The following is a 23,439-nucleotide window of genomic DNA, read 5'->3' on the forward strand; positions in this document are numbered from 1 at the left end:
GGATGGGGTGTCCTGTCTCTACAAGTCCTCAGACGGAATGCCTTGAGCTCCTATCTCCTCCTGCCTTATATTTGTCTCTCTGCTCAGTCATATCACTCCTGTCTCCACCTCCCTAGTGCTGGGGATTAAAGGTGTGAGCCATTGGCAGCAGGCTCTATTTCCCTTTGAGACCGGATCAATTCAGTGTAGCCCAGGGTGGCCTTGACCTCCCAGAGATCTGTTGCCTTTGCCTCCTGAGTGCTGGTATTAAAGGTGGGCACCACCACTGCCCAGCCTCTGTGGCTAACTAGTGGCTGGGTCCACACTCCGATCCACAAGCAAGCTTTATTTGTTACAGCACAAACAAATATCACCACGTTTATGGGAGGGAGGGGACCAAGGCACAGAGCAGCTGTGAGCTGAGCTGGACTGGGGACACACAGCGCTCACCTCTCTAGGGAGACACTGCCACCATTTCCCAGAGGGGAGGCCTCTGAGTCGCAGTCTCTTCACAGTGTAAATAGAACCAGTTCTCTTTCACCGCAGCTTCCCAACTAAACCCTTCCCAAGGCTGGGAGTATGACTCTGACAGAAGCCAGCTTGCCGTACAAGAGGGTCATAGGTTCCGTCCCCAGCACCAAAGAGAATAAAAAAAACTACCCCCAAACTCTCACTGCCATGGAACCTATTAGAAAGGAGCACCCCTTCTTTGCTCTCAGGATGATGGGCCCTAAGCAAGGCCTGGAGGCCAAGAACCCCATAAACACACAACTCCCTGTCTTTCCCCACTGTCAGCGGCTCCAGGTTATGATGGCCAAGAGACCCACTCAGGTGCATTCCGGTGCCCACCCACCCGCTCTTCCAGGTAGGAGGAGCCTACTCTTCTTCAGATAGGAGGAGCCTACTCTTCAGGTAGGCAGCCTTCTGAACACTGTCACTAGCTGTTGCCACATCAACAGCTTCCAGCACGGAGCTCTGGTGCAGAGCAGGTGTCTAGGGACTTTTGTTTTTCAGCCTCGGGAACTGACTCTTGGGCGTCTTGCCTGCTAGCCAAGTGCTCTCCCACTGAACCACATCCCAGCTCATTGTTGTTGCTTTGTTTTTAGACAAGGTCTCACTGTGTCCTGTCTTCCAGGATGGTTTTGAACACACTCTGTATCCCAGGTGGCCTGGTACTTTTGATCCCCCTGCCTCAGCTTCCAGAGTGCTGGGATTACAGGTGTGCCTAACCTTAGTGATGATTATTGAAAGAACTGAACGGTTAGAAACTACCCGCCCAAGTCACTCAGCTCACTATGTGGGCTGCATGTGGGCAAGACCTGGGTCTGCCCAACTCCCCAGGTGGGGTTCCCCACCTGCTAGCCCAGCAGGAAGCTTGCGAGTAGGGAATGGTATTGCAGTAAGTGCCAGTCTGAGGCCAGTGGCCAAGGGACCTTCTGGCTTTCCCTGACAGGGACTATGTCCTTCATGCCTGGGAGGAGGGGGGTGACCCTCTGAGGGAGATGGGAGAGGGGGATGCAGAGAGGAGAGTCAGTCCCAGTGACCCGAGGAAAGCGCTGAGCAGGTGCCTGGACCAGGAAGAGGCTGGCCAGGCAGGCACAGCGGTGACTTTGAAGCTGGCACAGCACTGCACATACCCCAGGAGGCTACTCCTGCACATGTCTGCCTCAGAGCCCGTACACCTTGTCCTGGCATCCTGGCTTCACCTGCCTGGAGCAGCTGGGGATCTGGGCACTGCTCCCCTCCAACCCTTAAGCCCTCACTGGTTCTATTTTCTCCTTCCTCCCGTGTGAGCCAGACCTTAGCTTTGGCAAAGACACTTTCTACCGCTACAGTGTGTCAAACACTGGGATGACGAGGACTCAGCAGGCATAAAGCTCACTATCTTCGGAATGACAGTCAAAGCTACAGAGGCATAAACTTGAAGCAGAATTAGTTAGCACCAGAGGTCTTGAAGGCCATCAGGGGGAAGGCAGAGGAGGGCTGGCAGGCTGTCTCTCACAGGTGGCTAGGACCGGCTGACCGAGGAAGCTGACCTGGAGAAGCACACAGCAGGCAAAGCTTGCATACAGGATGGTTGTGCAAAGGCCCAGAGGCAGAAGCCTAGCTTGGAGGTATAGCATAGAGCCAGTCCTGTGGCAGAAAGAAGGGGAGAGAAAGGGAGGGACAGAAGGCCAGGGGCCTTTGGAGCTGGCCAGCCTGAAGGTACGCCTCTGGGGCTGCACTGTCAGATAACAAGGCGATGCTGAGGTCAGTCTGCCCGCAGGGGCTTGTCAGGTGCAAGGCTGCCACCTACCAGGAGGGCTCTGTGGAGGCTTTGTCCCACTGCCGCACAGACAGAGCTGAGCCCACGGAGCTTAGGGGCAGGCTCTGTTCCAGGGAAGTCGCTGTTACCTCCCCCGCTCCCACAGGCCGGTGGTGGGGAATCCGTGTTCCGAGAGGCGAGTCCTTAAAACATGTTTTAGATTAGAAACACCCACAGATGGAATGAGATGTAAAATGAGCTGAATTCTGAAGATAAAACAAGGGGCTTCAAAGGCTTCAAGCTGGGCAAGCAGTCACCGTGTTGAACAAGCTCTGTCCCCTCCAGGCCAAGGTCACTGTCCTCCAAGGTGTGGCTGCTGAGGTGGAAATCAAGGGTCAACTTGGGCCTGGAGGTGCACAAGCGGGGGGGCGGGGGGGCTTGTGGGAGCACAGGGCTGCCCCTTATTCATCAAATCCATGCCACCAAAAACCATCCCCAACCAGCTGCCACGTGGGCTTTTGACAGCCACCCTAACATGGACAGATACACCCTTCTGCCGCACTTACAGGTGAGGAAATAGAAGCGACCTGCCCCAGGACAGAGCTCTGAGTAGAAAGAGCCAGTGCCCTTGTCCTTTGCCAGAGCTGGTCTTAAAGCCCCCAGCTTGTGCCCTGTGATCTGGGGCTGGTGGCTTCTGCTCCTGGAACCTCCATTTCTTTAATCTGGTGATGAGAGCCATTTATTCAGGTCCTCATGGGCCTAGATGCTAAAGATACAACTGTCTGAATGAAACGCCTTCTGGTTCCGTGGCAGATACCTGTAATCTCAGCACTTTAGGAGACAGGCAGAAGATTCAGGAGTTCAAGACCAGCTTTGGCTATATCGTGAAGCTAACCTGGGATACATGTAACCTTGATTTTAAAAGTTACTGTTGGCCGGGCGGTGGTGGCGCACGCCTTTAATCCCAGCACTCGGGAGGCAGAGACAGGCGGATCTCTGTGAGTTCGAGACCAGCCTGGTCTACAAGAGCTAGTTCCAGGACAGGCTCCAAAACCACAGAGAAACCCTGTCTCAAAAAACCAAAAAAAAAAAAAAAAAAAAAAAAAAAAAGTTACTGTTAGCCAGGGGACCCGCCGAGGCCTTGGGCGACCCGCTGCCGCCCCTCGTGGGACCAGTCCCCCACCACCTCTTTATAAATGATAACACTAACCTCATGATGGGCCCCACTCTTGTGGCCCCATCCAACCCCATTCAGTTCTCAAAGGCCCCGCCTCCAAACACCATCACTATGTGAGTTTGGGACTTAAGAGTTCTAACTCACAATCCTTTAGAGGACATACAGATATCATAGCACAGTTTCAGACAGGCACAGGAGTTGGGGTCCTGTGAGAAGGCAAACAGCAGAAACTTCCACCTATGAAGGCTGGCTCACCAACTCCCGGTTAGGGAGGGCTGTGTGGCCACGTTGGATATACAGCTCTATCTTAGAGATGGGGAAACTGAGGCTCACATATGTGCCTGATCCGAGGTCACTAAGGTAGCGTGGTACCAATTCTCAGAGGTTTGGCTTGGTTGTTCGGAGGGCTGAGCCCCTCACGACCTTACTCGAGGCCCGCCTCACACTGCCCAAATTTGAGCCTGCTCTTCTTAAATGAGGTTCTCATCCTCACACCTTCACGACACCCCACTGCTTGTTCACCGCTTTTGTCCTGTTTGGAGTCTCCATTCCTGTACCCCAGGATCCGTCCCATGCCAGTCCCTACAAAAGCTGCCTAGTCAGATGTTTAAAGATGGAAGTAGGTTAGCTGGCTGCTGTTCCTGCCTGCCTAGGCCTCCACCCCTTCCTGCCTGGGCTTCCTGGGCTTGGCCACTGCAGGGCTTCAGGAGCTCCTGAGGACCCCATGCTTGGCACCCACTCTACAGGCTGGATCTAGGGGCACATTTCACATTCTGGCTTTTTATTAGGGACAATATAAGCAGTAGGAGAGGTAAGTCACCCTCAGCCTCAGACCCAGCAGCGAAGGGACCGGTCAGGCATTAATACAACCAAAGAATAGTTACAAGCCTTGACCAAGCAAGTCCTGTGCTTAGCTTCGGCCAGGTGTTTCCAGAGGAGTCTTCCCTTCCCCAGTCCCCAGGAACCCTGCATGGCGTCCTGTTATTTCTGTCACTTTTTAACACATGTGCTTATAAGGACTTCAGAGGTTAAGGGACTTGCCCAGGGTCATGAGACTGGGAAGCCAGTGACTGGGGTTGAATCCAGATGCTTGTCTTCCCCGGTGGGCTCCAGAAGGGCTGCAGACCCCCAGCTGCAGCAGGCTTCCCCTCCCCCAGGAGCCTCGGCAGCACTCTGGTCTTGCCATTAGCATATCCGAGAGCATCCCTGAAACCCAATTACCAGGAGATGGCTTGGGCCCCAGCCAGCCGGGTGTCGGCTCCAGCTCAGGAATCCAGATCTGCAGGAATGAGGGGCTGGGACCTAGGGCAGCCAGCTGGGGAGTGCAGGGAACCAGAGAAAGTGGATGGGGGCGGTGCAAAGGCTGTGGCAGGCTACGGATCCCCGGATCCCCATAAGGTGGTGTGGGGATCCCCAAGGCAGTGTGAGGCCTCTACTTAGCAACATCTGGGCAGGCCCTACCACAGCCAAAGTCAGGTGACCTCCCGCTGCTCTCTGTCCTCTCTGAGCTTCAATGTTCTTTTGAAAAGAGAAAACCTGGGCTGGTTTTTTTGTTTTGTTTTGTTTTGTTTTTTTGTTTTGTTTTGTTTTGTTTTTAGTTCTTGAGACAGGGTCTCATGTAGCCCAGGCTGGCCTCAAACTAGCTGTGAAAATGTGGCCGGAACATAAGTTAATTAACACAAGCCCGTGGCTCCATGGGGGGATGGTCCCCACTGTTAACTAGCTTTGAATCTTGTTGTTGTTGTCGGTTTTATTTATTTGTTTGTTTTTGGGCGGTGGGGGTAAAGGGTTTCTCTGTGTAAGCCTGGCTGTCCTGGAACTCACTCTATAGTCCAGGCTGGCCTCAGATTCAGAAATCTGCCTGCCTCTGCCTCCGGAGTGCTGGGATTAAAGTTCACTGTCTGACCATGGTTTTAATTTCTGGTCCTCCTGCCTGCCTCTTGGTGTGTGCCACCGCACTCAATGATTGAGTGACTGGAGCTACCACCTTACTTCGTCACCAAGGATCTTGTGGGCCCTAAAGGACACAGCACCAGGCCTTTACCCAAAGCTGTTGCCATACTCGGGAGCTCCCAGGCTGCAGAGCCATCATGAGAGTAAATCTCGGTTCCTCAGAAATCACTGGGCCTCTGGTATTCAGTTCCAGCAACAGAAACCAACCTACCACCGATCCCAGTAAACTCATCACTTGGGGCTGGAATGTAGCTCAGCTGGGTTGTATGCTTGCCCAGCATGCACAAGGGCCCGGGTTTAATCACCAGCGCTGTATAAACCAGGCATAGTGGTGCATGCTTGTGATCCCAGTACTTGGGAGGTGGAGGTGAGAAGGAGGTTCTGCAGCTCAAGGTCAGCCTGGCATAGAGACCCTGTCTCCTCAGACAAACCCATACTGTCAAAGAACAGTGAGTGCCCCCCTCATGGAAACACCAGTTCCCTAGCAGCACACGCCTCCCTTTTGATCTTTTGTAGACAAAGTCTTGCTGTCTAGCCCAGGCTACCTACTGCCTCAGCCTCCTTGGTGCTGGGATGACAGATTAGTGTGATTTTTTTCTTTGAGTTTTGAGACAGGGTTTCTCTATGCAGCCTTGGCTGTCCTGGAACTCACTTTGTAGACCAGGCTGACCTTGAACTCACAGAGATACTCCTGCCTCTGCCTCCAGAGTGCTGAGACTAAAGGTGTGTGCCACCACTGCCCAGTTAAGGAATCATTATTTTCTCTTGTTTTACTGTGTGTGCCCTGGAACTGGTGAGTATTTATCACTGTCCTGTATATAAACACTGACATTCTGGGTGGGCTTGCACTGTCAAGGGCCATGTTCCCAGGGAGCTACCCCTCCACACAGCATCCATTCTCTCCTCGGGCAGATGGGTGGCCCAGCCTGGCCTCTTGCAGACATGGCAGGGGCATCTTTGCCCACCCCGTTTGTGTGCCAGCGTTTCTCCGGGCAGGCTGGCATCCTTTAACTTCACTAGTTATTGCCAAATTGCTCTCCAAAGTGGTTGTTTGGATGATCGTTTTAAAATATAAATTAGATCATGTCACTTCCCTGCTTAAACCTCTCAAATAGCTTCCTATTACACTTAGAATAAAATCCATATTCTCCTCCATGAATGCTCGGCTGCACCCCACTCTCGTTCCCCCTAATTTCCTGTCTTCTTTTCTCTTCTTCAGATAGGTCTGGCATGCGCATGCCCCAGGGCCTTTGCACATACTGCTCCCACTGCCCCACTTCCGCCCAGGTCTTCTTTAACTGTCTCTCTCTTATCCATCAGGTCTCAGTGGAACTGTCCTGGGGCCTCCCTGACCACCCACTTAAAATATCCTTTGCATATCCTCTTCTCGGCCTGTTTATTTCCTTTCCACTCCTCCTGATACAGTGGATCTGGTCTGTAAGGCCCTCACTTTCTCCTTTGCCTGGTGGGTTACCAGCGAGGCAGCCTGTGGCAGACTTTTTCATCTGTGGGTCTCAAAGGTTGAGATGGGGATGTGGCATGTCACCCAGTGATGGAACATTAACCTAGAGGGCTTGAGACCACAGATGGCATCCCCAACACTGTAAGGTCAACCAAAAAATCTTTAAAATTAAAAACAGTATAAACTACTTAGTGAATGTGTACAGGTGCAGGCTGAGGTCGGAGGGCATCGGTGCCCTGCTCTGCCCTGCTCTGCCTTATTCCTTGATACAGCATCTCTCAGGAAACTGGAGGTGGCCAGCATCTTCTTCCCCATTCCTCACAGTGTGCACAGGAATGCATGCAGTCACATCTGCCTTTCCATGTATTAGGGATTTGAACTCAGGTCCCTTATACCCGCATAGGCAAGTGGTCTTGTACCCGTCGAGTCATTCCCTCATTCTCAAACAAAACCGCCCTTTGCAGACCAAGGGCCATGGCTTATCCATTCACAGATATTTCTTGGACTCTGTGTGTGTGTGTGTGTGTGTGTGTGTGTGTGAGCAGAGGGGATGGGGTGGAGAATGAGGCCCTGGGTCTCAGGTGGGAGGAGTTTTGGAGAGAGTACTGTGATTGAGTTGAGGGTAGAGGAAGCAGCCAGGTCCACAGGTCTGACCAAGGTTCTTCCTCATGGCCATGGAGAGGCATGGAAGGTGCTAGAGCTGGGGAGCGAACAGGAAGGCTGTGCTGGTGCTGTATAAGGCCGAGTAGAAGAGAGCCATGGAAACGTGCCCCTGTACCCATCCAGGGCTGAGGCTCCCTGCACCTTGAGGTACCACAGGACTCCTGTGTCCCAGGTACAACTTTGGACTATTGTCCAGATGCTACCCGTAAGCATAAAACACTATAACAGGGGGAGGGGTTAGATACTCTGAGGATGCTTCAACAACCCCCCAGGAACTAGGCTCCCCTGTGTGGCTGGGAAAGTGATCCCTAGAAGGAAGAGACAGGCAGTCACCCAGCTGAGTCCCCACTGCTATTGCTTCTGAAGCCAGGGAAGCAATAAAGACAGGAGAAAAGCAAGGACCACTTTCTGCAAGGGAAATTTAAGTTAGATAACAAGAAAGACTCCTCTGCCACCAAACACAGCTTGGTTGGGAACCTACCTCCTCTGCAGGGCTGGTAGCTCCTGGGTCAGAAACTGCTCAAGGCTGCTCAGCCAGGAAGAGATGAGACCTGTCTGACTCTAATACTAGTTAGTGCCCCTTCAGCTGGAACAAGCTCAGTAGGCTTTAGGGCCTATGTTGAGGAGTCTTGGAGTTGAGCCCTGTAGGTCTCAAGGTGACCACCTGAGGGATGTAGGGACAAAGAAGAACTCAAATTGGTCCTTCTCGGACAGCCCCAAGGTCCCTTGACATGGGTGCCCCTCCTCTCTGTCCTCCTGATCTCCCAGCTCTAGCTCTACTTTGTGGAGGGAGGAGGGAAGATGGAGGAGGGATGACGGAAGCAGGAGGAGGGGGGACCTGTGTGGCTGCCATTGGTATGCGAGGCCTAGCCTGAGCCCTCAGTGGCCCAGCCTCTCTGCTCAGCTCTTTAAGAATCCCTCCTTGGTGGCAGCCGCGTGGTGGTTGCCTGGCAACACCATCCCACCCCACCCCATGGCTGGCACTGGCCCTCTTCCCCTCCCCCTCCTCCTAAGGCTCCTCACATGCCCTGCTTCACTAGTATTCCTAGCTCAAAACCTGCCAGGCCCACTTAGTTGCTTGGGGCACTTGTGCCTCATAGGTGAGAACATTTGAGTGAGCCAACCCAGGTCCAAGCCTTAACTCCAGCACTGCACCTGTAGGTCTTGTGTTCCGAGGCCTTGGCGCGGCAGCCGTTTCTCTTTCTCCTACTCCTTTGCCCCTACAGCACCTAGGCAGGCCCGTGTGGGTTCTGGAACATGCCCAGTCTCCTGACCCAGCTCTGTAATTGCCATCAAAGCTCTGGGGGAGACCCTGGGCTCCCAACAGGAACCCTCAGACTTTCAGCCCCTCCCAGGCCTCGTCCTGTAGTGGCTTCAGTTGACCTGAGGTGCTAAAATCTGCAGAGGGGACCCAGGAGACTGAGGGCTAGCCTCTTCCATGGCCCCCAATAGGTTAGGTGGGTACTGGGCCTCATGGAACCCACAAAGCCACTATGACTGGGGCAGAAGGTAGAGGGGGCATTGGAGAAGGAGCAGAGAGCACCAAGCTCCCTTGCAGAGGCTAGAGAGACACTGTGACAGGGAAGGACATCACCACAGGCTGGGGCCCCACAGGAGTCTTTTGCGTACAGAGCCCAGACACTAACACCATTAACCTACTTTCTCTTCTCCCCCTTGGGTGATCCAGGGCAACCCTCAGGCTCCCTCTACTTTGGGGTCCCTCCCCCACTCCCCTTTAGCCTGCTCTTTATCCTCTTCCCAGCCAGGAGGCATGGCCTCTGGTTAGGTCTGCACCTCAGGCCTCGCCTCCTCCCTTCCCTGTCCACCAAGCCCAGCACCATCCAGTCGTGGTCCTTACACACGCTGGTCCCTTCAGACAGCAGCTCTCTGAGCCACAGCTCCGATCCCAATCCCTGTGCATGATGGAGGAGGCAAAGCAGGTTTAAATCACCGTCAAAAGCATGCCCTTTGCTGGGAATAATGGCTGGGAGGAAGAAGCAGCCCTGAGTAAAAGACTTGAGGGAGGTAATGTCACTCAGAGGGAGAAAAGGAAGCTCCCATGGTGTGTGTGTGTGTGCGGGGGGGGGGGGGGGGGGGCGGCATTGTGTGAGAGGCTTGGGAAAGGCAGCCTCAGTCCTGGTCCTTCTGGAGAGACAGACTGCCAGGGAGAACCCTGTCTCTGCCCCAAGCCCTGGTTTCTGACACTTTCTGGAATGTTTTTTTTCTCTCAAGCACATCCTTGGTCGGTGTCCTTACACCAAGACCCCACCCTGCACTCTTCCTGCTAGTTGACCTGGGGTCTAGACACTTCTGTCCTTGAAACATTTTCAGTAGTTCCCAGTCTCATAACTGCAGTTGTCCTTGCAACACTTGTCTCTGTGGCCTGGACTGGCTCAGCCTGATGACCACCCATGCAGTTAGCATCGGCAGACACGCTGTTCCTATGGGCAGGCCTGTAAACTTGTGAGACCACATCAGGCTCCCAGCTCCGCCTTCAAAAGGCTCATGGCCAGGGGGAGAAGAGGCTACCACTCCCAAGACACCCATCCCCAGAGTCCAGAGACCCTGAACCTAACTCACCATGACACCTGCAGATAATTTACTGTGGTCCAAGGGGAAGGCATGTCTATAATGTCATCAGCTACCTAGCTTCTAATAGGTGAGAGAGCTGTGGAGAAGCTGAGAAGTGGGGTCATGAAAGACAGTCACAGAGCATGTCACCAAGGGAAACACAAGAATAGACTGTTGGAGCCAGCAAGATGAGTCTGGGTAAGAGAACATGCCGCTAACTCTGATAACCTGAGCTCAACCCTGAAACCCACATGTGGAAGGAGAGAACCGACTCTTGGAAGTGGTCTTCTGACCCCCACACTCAAACCCACACATATATAATAAATACTGCAGTACTTTTCCTCTAAGACTTTGTGGGGGCTCAGGGTGTGGCTCAGTTGGCAGACTGCTTCCCTAGTATGCTTGAAGCCCCAGGTTCCATCCCCTGCGCCAACCACAAAAACAGGGCATGGTGGCATACCCGCAATGCCAGTGATCAGGAGGTGGAGTTCCAGAAGTTCAAGGCTAGTCATACTTTGATCTTTATTTATTTAAAGTAATCTTATGTGCATTGATGTGAAGTTGTCAGATCCCCTGGAACTGGAGTTGCAGGTTCCAGCTTGCCATGTGGGTGCTGTGAACTGAACCCAGGCCCTCGGGAAGAGCAGCCAATGCTCTTAACTGCCGGGTCATCTCTCCAGCTCCCTTAGATTGATCTTAAAACCAAGGGCTGTGGTATAAATGTAACTCTGTGGTAGAGTGCTGGCCTAGCACCCACAGGGCCCTGGGTTCTATCTCCAGAATGAGAAAAACAGCACATAGTAATCTCTAAAGTGGCATTTCGAGGTACTGGTCTCTGGGCTATAATCAGGGTCAGAGGCGGTCGTGGAACTCTTACGATGGAATTAGTCTCTCTCCTTTTTGGGGGGAGTTCAGGATGGAACTCAAGGCTTTGCATATGCTAAGCCAGTGCTCTACCACTGAGCTACGCCCCAGCCCCAACATTAGTGGCTTTTTATTTATTTATTTTTTTGTTTTTTTGAGACAGAGTTTCTCTGTATAACCCTGGCTATCCTGAAACTCACTCTGTAGACCAGGCTGGCCTTGAACTCAAAGATCTGCCTGCCTCTATGCACTGAGTGCTGAAATTAAAGGCATGTGCCACTACTGGAAGTGAGAAACAGCCAGGTATGGTAAGGGAGGTAAAGGCAGGAAGATCGAGGGTCATCCTTGGCTACTTTGAGTAGCTAGTTTGAGGCTAGCAATGGCTTTATGAGGCTCTGTCTCAAAACCAAAACATACAAACAAAAAAAAGGGAGAAAAAGGAGAAGAGAGACATATTGGTTCCTTGCTCTGTCTTGCCGCATGATACCGTGGGGACTCTGTAGAAACTTACAACTTGCACTAAGTAACCCTTTTTCTTTATAAATTACCCAGGCCATATAGAATGATACCTTGCCTTCTGTGAGAAGCTGCAACCCTCTGTGTCCTGCCTACGGGACACAGAATGGCGGGGGAGGGGGGGCAAGCGCAGTGGAGTTGGGTCTTAGACCCGAGTGCTTTTTGAAGGTGAGGGCTGGTGTGCCAGCCAGGTGTTCCCTGAAGCAGCGTGCACAGCTAACCCACCCACAGACCATATGCTTACAAAGCCATGTAAATGCCAAGAATGCCCGGGCATTGCCGGACTTCAGAGAGACATGTGACCACGAGTCTCTGGAATCCCTAGAGTAAGGTGCCTGTGATGCTGGGGGAGACCCTTTCCTTCCCCACCCCAGAACAGGCCTATGAGAGGCGGAGGCTTGCCCAGTCTTGGCTGACAACTGTCTAATGTTGCCAAGTCTAGATACCTCCACAATTCATAGTGCAGAAACCATCCCAGGAACTTTCCAGACTGTCACATTAACCACAGGAAGTCTGTGATGGCCCTGTTAGTATAAGAAACTGGAGGTATGGCTGGGAGGACGGGACAGTGCTGAGCATCACTGGCTGTTGAACAATCAGGTGGCACACAGAAGGTGGTGATGGGAGCCTAGGCTGGGGGGAGGCTGCAGGCAGGGCCAGGCTGACCTTGCTGCCCAGTGGGAGGGCCCACTCTGAGCTGCAGGACGCTGTTCTGGTCATTGCCTCCCTCTGAGTGGAGGAGCTGGGGCTTGGCCAGCTCAAGGCTGAAGTCACAAAATGTTACTGGGTGACTTGCGCTGCCCTCAAGGATGAGAGCCTCCCACGGGGGCTCAGCTCACAGGACTAACTCTATCCGCTGCCATTATCCTGCGTGCTCGTGTAGCCTGTAGCATGCAGTGTGGTTCAGCCAGTATTTGCTGATGAACAAACTCTATTTCCTGATCTCGGCGGACATTTTCACTGTCCTGGAGTTAGTCTTTGGTTGATGCTGCACTTCTCAGAGTGAAGTTCCTACACAGTCCGTATGCCCACGACTCTGCACACCAGGCCTGGCTGCCCTCTCACTCTGATCCCCAGATCAAGGGCACCCAGGCACTCCCACTACGGCATGCAGGGCTGCAATGGGCTCCAGCTGCACCGAACTGGAACCTTTCCCCTGACCTCCCCCAAACCCAGGACAACACTGCTGCTCCTAGGAAGCTGTCTGGTGTCCCAGCTGACTTGCCCCAGTGTTCCCTGAATTGTTGTGCAGGAGACATTGCTAAGCGAGTTATGGTCCATCAGCTGGGAGGGACATCACACAGCCATTAAAGCCACAATTATGATGGTGATATTTTGATATGCAAGTGTGACTGTCAAGTCGAGCTCCATCCGTATTCTCCACCCTGTGTGAGGCCAAGTGCCTGCCTGGCGACAGCCTGGTGCCTGCCGTGGGGCGGCAGGGAGCTAAGTGGGGTGGGGGGGGCGGTGTTGGTTTAGGAGAAGAGGAAGACACACAGAGTTCCTGAGCTACATGCTAAGTGACAGGATGGAGGAACGATGGAGACGGAGCCCTGCCCCCCCCCCAGTCCATCTGGGGGTCTGGGGAGGCAGAGCGGAAACCACAGTTCTGTGAAAATTATAGCAAGCTTTGTGCCTGGACAAGCCTGGAATGGAGCAGAGGAAGGGAGGCTGTTGACGCCACAGGGAGGTGGCATTGTGGGTGATTTTCCCTCCTTTATTGTTGGTTTAATGCTGTTTGGGCGATAAATAAAAATTGGGAAGGAAAATAGCTGCTCAGTGAATTGAGTACAAATCCAGGGAAGGAGGAAGGGGAGCTGGGAGGTGAAGAGGAGGGGTGGGAAGGGCAAAGGCAGTGCTGCTGCTGCTGCTGCTGCTGCAGCTGCGAGAGGGTCAGAGGCCGCAGCTCTCCAGCAGGCCCCTGGCAGCTCTGGGAAGAGGATAAGGAGAGCAGGGAGGCAGATATCAAACCCTCCCTCACGGGTGATAGTGGACATCCTGAGGAAGGTGGCCTGGGAAGCCTTGGAAGGCAACAATGCGGAGTGCAGGCTGCGTTGGACTTGTGGAAGGTTCTAGAGTTGGGATGGTGGGGTAGACCTTTGAGTGGGTCTGCTGGCAGGAGTCCTAGACAGGCTATAAGGAGGTACAGGGACGGGCCTGGGAGCTGTGCGGAAACTCACACGTGGTCTAAGCAGAGTTAGGGACTCGCTCGAAGTAGCTTAGCAGCACCAAAGGTAAAAACTAAGTCTGGAAGGACCACCCAATTCTGTCACAAGGTGATAAGGTCCGCACCAGGTAGGTGAGGTGTGCAGTGAGGAATGCTAGAGTTACCCGTTGCTACATCTGGCGATTTTCCCTGCTAAATAACTCTCTGGTTCATCCACCACTTTGGCCCCCAGGACACCCACAACAACTTTCTCTGAGATCCCAATGCGTGTCAGTTCCGCCCCCAACCACCTTACAGTTGCAGGTCTCCTCAACCCTCCGGGAGTCCAGTGGCTAACACTCGCATTTTATACTCAGGTTTAAAGAGATTACCTAAGTTGTTCGAAGGTCAGTCTTTGGGGAGGGGAAGAGGGGGGCTGGCATCTGACCCAACCAGCCCTCCTACTATCAGAGTGGGGTCCTGCTCAGAGAAAAGCAAAGGGTTTAGAGAGGGCCTGTGCAGGAGGGGCTGCAAGCCCGCTGGGTCTGAGTCCGGAAGGGGCACCTGATAGCGAGGAACGGGGTTACATGGGCAAGCAGAGTAGGCGGTGGGTTCTGTTTGTGAATGAATGCTCGAGCGGACAGCAGAATGAATGAATATGGATAGATGAATGAGTGGGTGCTGAGAGGATCGATGTACGGGGAGGAGGCACCTGAACCAGAACCCCGTTTTTTTCTAGCCACCCTCCCTCCCGCCCTGGAGATTGGTGTTGGGATCCTCCCTCCCCCTGGTCCCTGCGGGGGGGGGAACCAGCTCCCCAACTTGTCTTCCCCCGCCCCCCACCCCAGACATTTTAGCGGAGGCTAGGAGGAGGAGAACGCGCGGACGCCGTTTCTCCCGGGCTGGGCCAGAGTCCCCGCGCGGCGGCGCAGCCTCCCGCGCCGGGTCCCGCCGGCCAGTGCGCAGCGCGGCGCCCCCGCCCCCGCCGCCTCCTCCCCGCCCGCCGCCTCCCTCTCCGCTCCCGCCCTCCCCGCTCCGCGCTGCACGCACAGCCCCGCCGCCGCCGCCGCCGCGAGGGGAGAGGCGGCCGCACAGCCTGCTTCCCCGCGCCCTGCTCGCCGCCGCCGCCGCTGCCCTCGCCCAGCCGAGCGCACCCGTACACGCACCCCGCCGCCCGGCGCCACCCCGCGCACTCCTCCCGCCGCTCCGCCGGGCAGATGCGCCGCCGCGCGCCCCGCGCCCCGGGCCCGCCACAGAGCTCCGTCGCGCACCGGGGGCTCCTCTCCCAGGCCCCCCTGGGTGCCCTCCGGCTGGGGCTCCCGCCCGCTCCTTGGAATAACCCCTGAGGCTCCAGCCGTCGCCGCAAAGTTTCCCGAGGAGACCCGCCTCCCCGACCGCTGCTCAGGTAAGGCAAGCTGCGCGGGCCGGGGGTCGGGACGGGGCGCTGGGGCGCGCGGGGCGGGGGCCGCGCTGCACGCATCGGGCCGGATCGCGCCGCCCGAGTCGGTCCGGTGTGGCGGGAGACGTGCAGCCTTTGGGGTTCGTGGTGTAAAGGGGTCGGGAGTCGACAGCCCAGCGCGGGTGGTGCTGGCCCCGCCGCGGGGAGGCGCGGGGTTCGCGGCCCGCGGCTCCGCTCCCCGGAGCGGAGGCTGGAAAGGGCGGGGGCTTGCTTGCAGCCCAGAGCCGAGCTCTGGCTGCGCCCGGGGGCTGGCGGCCGGGCCCGTGGGGGGCGCCGGGCTGAGCAGGTCAGTCCCATCTCCTGCCCCGCACCCGGGAAAAAGAGGGTGAGGGGCGCGTGCGGCGAGGGCAGCCGGCCGGCCCCGGCGCCGCGTTCCCGTCCCCACTAGCCGCGTGAGTCACGGTTAGAGCGAGGTTTTATTTTTAAAACGACTTCAAGGGGGGCATAGGCAGCCTCCAACTTCCCTCCCTGCGCGCGCTGTGGACTGGCAGCCTGGTGCCGGCGGGGGCTGAGGCTGTGCACCTGGCGGCTGCAAAGGTGGAACGGAGGGACTAACGGGCTGGGGGCGCGCATAGGGTCCCCCACCCCCAAGCTCTGTAGACAAGGAAGCAACAGACCGCGAGCACGCCCCTCCTCGTGGGGATCCGAGGCCCAGGGGCGGAAGGCTGGGGAGCGTTGTTGCCCAGCTGTAGGGAGCCGTGGTAGATCAGAGCTCTCAGAGGAGGACAAAGTTGTGAAGCGGCGACATCAGGGAGCTGCCCCAGGCTTCCTGGGGCCCCCGGGAGGGCTTCTAGGCCCTCCCCGGCGTGTGGTTAAGAGAGAACACAGCTCAACTGGGGTATGCCAGGCCCCGGAGGCTCAAGTGAGAGGTCTGATGTGAATAAATAAAGCTAAGACACGGGAACAGAGGTGAGGGGTGACAAGGTCCAGTCTTGCCTCATCTTCGCCCTTGCATCCTTTGGAGGGTGGAGATCAGCCCCACCCTTTACCACCCCTAGGTAGCTTAGGAGTTGGGGGAAGCTGTTTGGGTGGGAGAGGGGGTGTACGCAAAGCAGGATCCACGACCCCTGAAGCTCCTGGCAGAGGGATGTGGGCTGGGGCTCCCCTCCCTGCCAACACCGGGGAAGGCGACTGCACACAGGGGCTCCAGGCTCGGGTTTCTAGAGTTGAAAGCCAACTGCGTGTCTTCCTGCCAGCCCCAGGAGGAGAGGCACAAACATCACCTGTCAGCTGGTGCCTGCCGTGGGCGACTGCTCAGGGCTTCCTCCTAAGGTTTAAAATGGAAATGGCCCAGCCTGCCAGGGCCAGTGCCTGGGACCAGATGCTGCCTAGCTGGGCTGGCTGTGAGGGTCCCTGGAAGGTCTGAGGGGCAGGAGGAGATGAGGTTAAAGGGGTTATAAGCCAGGAGCGAGGTGAGACTGGCTTGCTTTTTTAGTGTGTGTGTGTGTGTGTGTGTGTGTGTGTGTGTGTGTGTGTGTGTGGAGAAACTAGGTATGCACATCCCCACCTCGGTTCTCAGAAAGATTACAGGCAGAACCTCCCCTACGGAGTGAAAGCCGGGCAGGCTATGCTCTGCAGCCCACACGCAGATGATGGTGGGCCTGACTTCACCTAGGCTGAGTCCATGTAGCTACTGGGGTCAATGCATCCATACTCTACAATACATTGGTTGCAAGTTCTTCGACCTCTTGTGCCTCAGGTTTTTTTCCTGTTACAAATGGCCTGCTATAACTGCCTCCTGGGCCTTAGTTGGGGGACAGGGACTACTTTGTAAAATGTGAACCCATCTGCTGTAAGTCTTGAATGGTCTTGCTCTTGGGGTCGGGGTCTGTCTGTAAGGGCAGGGCAAGCATCGGTAGAGATCTTGGGAGGTTAAGCGGTTAGATTCCTCCATCCAGTTATATACTGGCCCTTAGCAACCATGTCTCCCTCGGAGTCCCATGGAAGCCCCTGAGAGATCCACTCAGGATGTTTAAAAAGGAGGGAGTAGAAGCAGGAGGGCTACCTCTTCATCATTTTTCCTGCCGTCTGGGCTGTACAGGCAGGGTTTTGGCCTGGAGACTCAGCTCTATGCAGACTGAAGCCTATGCTACTTGCTATGTGTGTGTCCAGGCCCGCAGTCTCCCTTCTAGGAATCTGCCTGTCAAGGAGGGTATAGCCGTGACTTGTGAGGAGGGATGGGCACCATGACTCTGAGAATGGGAGCGCAGGGGAAGACAGCACACAGAAAAGACTGGCAAAGTGATGTTAGGGTATAGTTAGAGGTAGGGACGGGAGTCCTAGGTGGGCCTGACTCCTCAGGCATCTAAGAGATGGAGGAGCAGGCCTTCAGCTGGCTGCCAGCCTGCAGATGCCTAGTGTTGTGGTAGAAATCAAGAAGTAGAGGCTTAGCCAGGCATGGTAGCGCACGCCTTTAATCCCAGCACTTGAGAGGCAGAGACAGGGGAATCTCTGAATTCGAGGCCACCCTGGTCTATAGAGCAAGCCCTAGGACAGCCAGGGCTACCCAGAGAAACCCTCTCTGGGAAATGACAAAACAAAACAAAGGCAGATGCTTTGGTGCAGGGGAATGGGATGACCAGGCCTCTGGGGATAGCTGGGCATTGCCACCTTCTGTGTAGGTCGTGGCACACAGCCAGCCATAGTGGTAGGGAGCTGGGCAGGGCTTTGCTGAATGCGCCTTAGGGTCTGGGCACCTGTTGGCCATCCCTTCCCTAGCTGACTCTCAGCACCTCAGTCAGGACTGTGAAGTGGCCTGATCTTGGAGAAAGGGCTTGCCAGGGGGTGTGCCAGGAGGTGTCCTGCTGGGCTGGCTCATCCCAGGATCTGGAAATGACATCAAACATCTTGTCATACCAGGTGATTATGTTCCTGGAACACTGGGAAGCTGGCTCAGGGTCCTAAGGACCTAGGTGGTTCCTGGGGAGGACGCCTTCGCCTCTCCAGCTGGCCTTTAGCTAGACTGACTTTTGTGGGCCTGGGTTCCCTCATCTGGGGAGTGGGCAGTGGCAGAGCCTGTTCTGGGCACCTACCATGAGGTAAGATTTGCAGGTCTCCAGCAGAGTTCATGCCTCGTAGCGTGGGTCCCCTGTCGTCTGCTCCTTCCTTTGCTGTGGGCCTGTACTTACAGCTAGCTTCTTTAGGCCTTGTGGAAGCAGGCAGGACTACTACGTCACCACCACGGTCACCAATGCCCCTTGCTATCCTGCCGGGCTTCCTCCTCTAGTACCTCCTAGTCCCAGTAACTATGGGAAGATCCAACAGCAACGGGAGAGGTTTCAAGTTCATGCCCCTCATGAGCTGTGCTATGTGAAGGTGTAGGCATGCCTGAGGGTCCTAAGGCCTCCCTGGATGGCAGGGAGAGAACAGGGTTCTGGAAGGGTGTGGGAAGTAGGAGCCTCTGCCCTGGCTGTTGCCCTTGAGGCCTGACACCCTATGTGTCTATGTCCGGGCGTATCTTCCCCTACAACCCAGATTGGCTCTGCTCTGGGCCTGGGCAGCTGCATTCTGTTGTTTGTTATAGGGTGGGGTCACCTGCACTGTTGAGGGCTTGGGAGAGAGGCAGACTGGTTGGTCAGGGTGGACAAAGCAGGGAACAGCACCTCTACCGTACCCGCTACCCTCGGCTGGTCTGGCGTTCCCTGGCGGCGGTTGGACTACAGAGGGTCTTGGATGGCGGTCCCTGTGCAGGTCTGTGTTTGCCTGTGTGCTGGGTAGATTCTGTTTACTGCCACTGGCCCGTGGCCCCCAGAGCCTAGCTGCTCCCCAGGGTAAGTCACTGCAGATGATGTCAGGGTTCTGGGGCTTCCACTTGCTTTGTGGAATATATTTGCTGGATTCTCCACAGCCCTGGCTCTGGGGCTCCCACTGTGGGGTTTGTGTGTGCTGTGTCCTCACTCCACAGAGGCCGAGGTAGTGAGCATGGGAGAGGACTTTGGAGATGTCCCAGGGGAAGGGAGGTTGAGACTAAGATACCTCTGTTCCTCAGTTCTTATTCCCTTCTTTCTAGATCATTTATTTATTCATTTGTTCTCTTACTTTGGAGAATTGAAACTAGCCAGGCGTAGCCTTGGGCCCTGGGACAAGAGTCCAGAGCAGAAGCAGCCTTGTCCCAGCACTTAGGAGGCAGAGGCAGGGAGATCTCTGTAAGCTGGAGGCCAGCCTGGTCTACATAGCTAGTTTCAGGACAGCTAGAGCTACTTAGCGAGACTCTTCTAAAATCAAACAAAAACAAACCGAAAAGGCAGTCCTGAGGCGGGCACTGTGGCACACGTTCTATCCTAGTGCTCAGGAGGTTGAGTCAGTAGGATTTCAGAAAATTCCAGGCAGCAGACAGACTTACATAGTTCAAGGTCAGCCAGGACTACACAGGGAGCCCCTGTCTCAAAACAATAATGATAACAAAGTCCAGTGCCTCTGGGCTAGCCGGTAGCCAAGTGTGAGGCCAGACCTCAGTCACCCCCCTCCCACCTGGAAGGCTTGTGTGGAGGTGGCTTCTGGGGAGGATGGATCCGAGGGAGGGCAGGAAGGGTGAATTAGGATCACGAGGAAGGACAGGAAGAGAAACATCGGGGCAAAAGGGCAGGGCTGCCTTGAGATCCCGTGGCAGGTGACCTCAGGTGTTGCATGGGGACTGGAGCTGAGGACTTGCCTTGACCTTCCTCTCTGGAGGGTACCCAGGCTGGTCCGTTCGGGGCTTCAGCTGCTGGACTTGCTGGGCTTATACATGACAAGTAGCCATGATATGGAGTTAAGGCAGTTAGTGATAAAGAAGATTCTAGGAAGGGGAGCTAGACCGGGAAGCAGGGTTGGGGTGCAGGCCAAGGGAGAAGGCAGCAGAGAGGATGTTTTCTGAGGTACCAGGCCTCAGCTGTGCAGGGCTCAGCTAACCACTAGGGGACACTGCCTCCCAGGCAGAGCACGGAAGCGTCAGGCTCTGGGTGAGGGGCAGGGAGGTGGGAGGGCTCAGGACTGAGGCCGGGGTCGCGAAGCACTAGCCCTCTGGCTGCTCCTGCCTGGGTGGCTGGAGAGGCTGCTCCTGTGGCGGTATTTTTTTCCCTTTTCCCTCCTTCTGCCTGAATTAATCGTTGGCACCAGTTTACAACAGATTTAGAAAACTGTAAAGAAAAAGAAAAAAGAAAAGGAGGGATCGCTCACAAGAGCAAGGGAAGTAGAGAAGAGAAAGGGGGATGACTTCAGAGGAAACAGCTTTTATCTACAGAAGCAAATTGCTCTTGTAAAACCTGTCCCCCACAGCCCCTCCACGCGTCTCCCCTCCCCCACAAGTGCCGCTCAGAAAAAACGTCTCAGAAACTGCTGCAGGGTACTGGCGCCAGGATTCAAGGGATGCCTGGAGGAGCAGAGGAAGGAGGGTGAGGCTCCGGTGACCTCAGGGTACAAAGGTGAGATAGGGCACAGGTTAGGGTCCTGGGTGTCACGTTCAGTGCTGGCTCTCAGGGTTCTATGCAAGGCTGTTGGATTATGGTCATCTTAGGGCTCTGTGTGTGATGGTCAGTAGAAGGTCCAACCTTCCGGTGGTGAGTTCAGAGCAGGCCACCAGGCTGACCTGCCCAAAGGACACAGGGCCTTGGGTCCTAGGTCACATGTGGGGATCTGTCTAGCGGTAGGTTGCCTCTGGTCAAATATGGGAGACCTAGTTTGGATTTAGGAAATGTGACTTTGGGTAGGTGAACAGCCTACCCCAGGGGTATCGCAGGTTGCAGAGGATCATGGGAGTGTAGCTGAACTCCTGGAGTTGCCTGGTCTAGTTAAAGTAAAGGGTCGGATGCAGTGGTCCATAGCCACTGCTCTGGGGGTGTTGGGGGTAGTGGGGACCCTCCCTCCTTTGCTCCTTTTCTCAGGCCAGTGGCTGTTGGTTGGAGTCTGGTGAAGCCCCAGCTCCAAGGCCAGATCAGCACAAGACAGGTGCGCCTACGCTCACGTTTCTTGAACGCTCACGCTTGCCTGTACACGCACTCTCTTGCACACACAGGCGTGCACCTCTCTGTTTTCCCTGAGCCGGCCTGAACCAGCTCTGAGGTGTGAACTGCCTCACTCTCTTAGGTGTAGGTAGCTGCTGTCCCTGGTCCTTACTCTGCTACCCTGGTCACTGTCCTGCCTGGACTGGGGTTGAGATGCCAGAGGGGGGCCCTTGAAACAGCCTGAGAGACTGCAGAGAGGAGAGGGCAGGCAGTGGGCGGTGGGCAGGGCTTTGTGCCCACAGGACAGTGAGCGTCACAGGGAGGCAGAAGACGCCCCCCCCCCACCCCGCCCCCCCACACCCCGCCCCCCCACACCCCGCCCCCCCACACCTCGCCCCCCCACACCCCGCCCCCCCCACACTCTCAGTCTTAGTTCCCCCACTGCAATCGGACGATTCCTCCAGGGACCCTGTTGCCACCATCAGCTCTGTGACTCTGACCTCAGACAACCCCTTGGGTCAGTGAGGGCCTGGGCAGTACCACACTCAACCTCTAGGACACACCTAACAAGCTTCTGCTTGCTCCCTACTGGGAAGAGAGACCGAGACGAGCGAAAACAAGCATTGTCCAAGGCTACGTGGAAGGATCCACTGCCACAGCCAGGGAATGGAGTCACAGTGCTGGGTCTTGGGTGTGAATCCTGCCTGTTATCAGACAGCTGAGTGCCCTGGATACCCTACTTCCTATCTCTGTGCCTCAGTCTCCACACCAATGAAATGGGACAACCAGGCACACATTTGGGGTCAGTGCAAAGACTGTATGTTGTAGGCCTATTGGTGAGTCTCCTGAACTGAGATCAGACCATTCTGGGTGCAGTGCAGGACACTAACCCCCCTAGGGCTCCAGGGAATTAGCCTCTTCTCTCCACAACACCCCACTATCCCCAGTAGGTAAAGCCGTGGGGCATTTGCTGAGCTCCTGGAGCCTGGCACCCAGAGGGCTGGGACTCAGTCACGATGAAGAGGATGGAGAGGCAGGTATCGGTAACTCCCTAGAGAGGAGGCCCCTGAGGACATGGCAGGGGGCAGAGCCAGTGTGTGGGATGCAGAATGTGGTCCTCATGTGTCACCTTTTGCTGAGGATGGCTCCCTGGGGTCAGACCAGGTCTCTCCTCAGCGCTGGGTCCTGGCAAGTTGCCGTCCCGAGGGCTTACTGTATGCTTGTGTAACCCCCAAAGCACCACACTGAGAGACTCCAAAGAGTCCAGACCCTCACCAAGCGTCACAACTGTTCCATTTTACAGAGGAGAAAACCAAGGCTCAGCAGAGAAAGTGACCAGACCAAGGTCACACAGCCAGTGTGTGACACCTCACAGCACATGCTCTCAATTCCCCTTCAATACGGATGGAATGATAGATAGTCTCCTGCGGTAAGTTAAGGCACAAACAGTAAAGCACAAGGCCACAAAGAGGCACAGAGATAACAGTTTTGTTTCTCAGGAGTACTTGGTCTCCGTCTGGGTCCTTTACAAAGACAGGTGGGGAGACTGAGGCACACACTGAGGGTACAGTGTTGAGGGTCTCTCTCTTCTCTCCTTTTTTTTTTCTTTTCTCAAGACAGGGTTTCTCTGTGTAACAGCCCGGCTGTCCTGGAACTAGCTCTGTAGACCAGGCTGGCCTTGAACTCACAGAGATTCGCCTGCTTCTGCCTCCCCAGTACTGGGATTAAAGCTGTGCGCCACCACCACCCAGCCGCCCCTCCCTTTTTGACAGCCGAGGAAACAGACTCAGAGGTGATGGCACAAAAATGGGTGGAGCCAGGCCCAATGCCTTCTCTCCCGCTTGACAGACCTGTGCCTCCTATAGTGGGTCACATGCCCAAAACAAAGGCAATCTCCTTTGGAAACTGAGTCCTGTGTCTGCCCTGGTCAGGTGAGTCCTCACTGTGTGCCCTCATGGGCAGTGTTGTCATTTGACACACTTTTAGCCCCACAAAGGAGAGGACTGTGGCGGCAGAACAGGCAAAGGCATCACTGCTAGATGGGATAGCCTGAGGTGTGATCATGGGAGAAGAACAGGCGTGGGACCAAGGCAGGAGGCATGTTCACTCTGCTGAGGACATCGCTGGCCTGTGACGTCAGCAGGTGGCTCAGCTGGGCTGTGCCACTACTGATGCCCTAGGGAGGAGCTGGGCAGCAAGGGTCCTGGGAGGGCGCCGGTGGCCTGCGGTCACAGAGCAATCTCCATTAGGGTGGTGAGCGAGTGGCTGCAGCTCCTGGAATCCTATTAAAAGCTTTTTCATTGTTCCCTGCGATATGCTCCGCTCCGCCGGGACCTGGGCATGTTGATAATTTATTTGTGGAAGGGAAAGGGGCGAAGAGCGAGAAGAGGGGGAAATGTCATTATTTACTCCGCCAGTTTCTGCAGCCCAAGCTGGGTTGCTGGGCAGCTCTCATGGGGAAGCACCACACTCACTCTGGCTTC

The 23,439-nt window shown here is 55.5% G+C and overlaps 2 protein-coding genes across 3 annotated transcripts in view; one reads left to right on the forward strand and one right to left on the reverse strand.

Moving 5' to 3' along the window:
* The window catches only part of Macrod1 (mono-ADP ribosylhydrolase 1), a 136,981-nt gene that overhangs the window by 17,146 nt on the left and 96,396 nt on the right, over positions 1 to 23,439 (reverse strand). The window lies entirely within an intron of this gene.
* Positions 14,635 to 23,439, forward strand: part of Flrt1 (fibronectin leucine rich transmembrane protein 1) — a 67,601-nt gene continuing 58,796 nt past the window's right edge. The window contains exon 1 of the mRNA XM_057780076.1: positions 14,635 to 14,981. The gene's annotated coding sequence lies outside the window, so the exon portion shown is untranslated. The remainder of the gene's footprint in view (positions 14,982 to 23,439) is intronic.

Source organism: Chionomys nivalis, chromosome 8, assembly GCF_950005125.1.
Source record: "Chionomys nivalis chromosome 8, mChiNiv1.1, whole genome shotgun sequence".
Taxonomy (NCBI): domain Eukaryota; kingdom Metazoa; phylum Chordata; class Mammalia; order Rodentia; family Cricetidae; genus Chionomys; species Chionomys nivalis.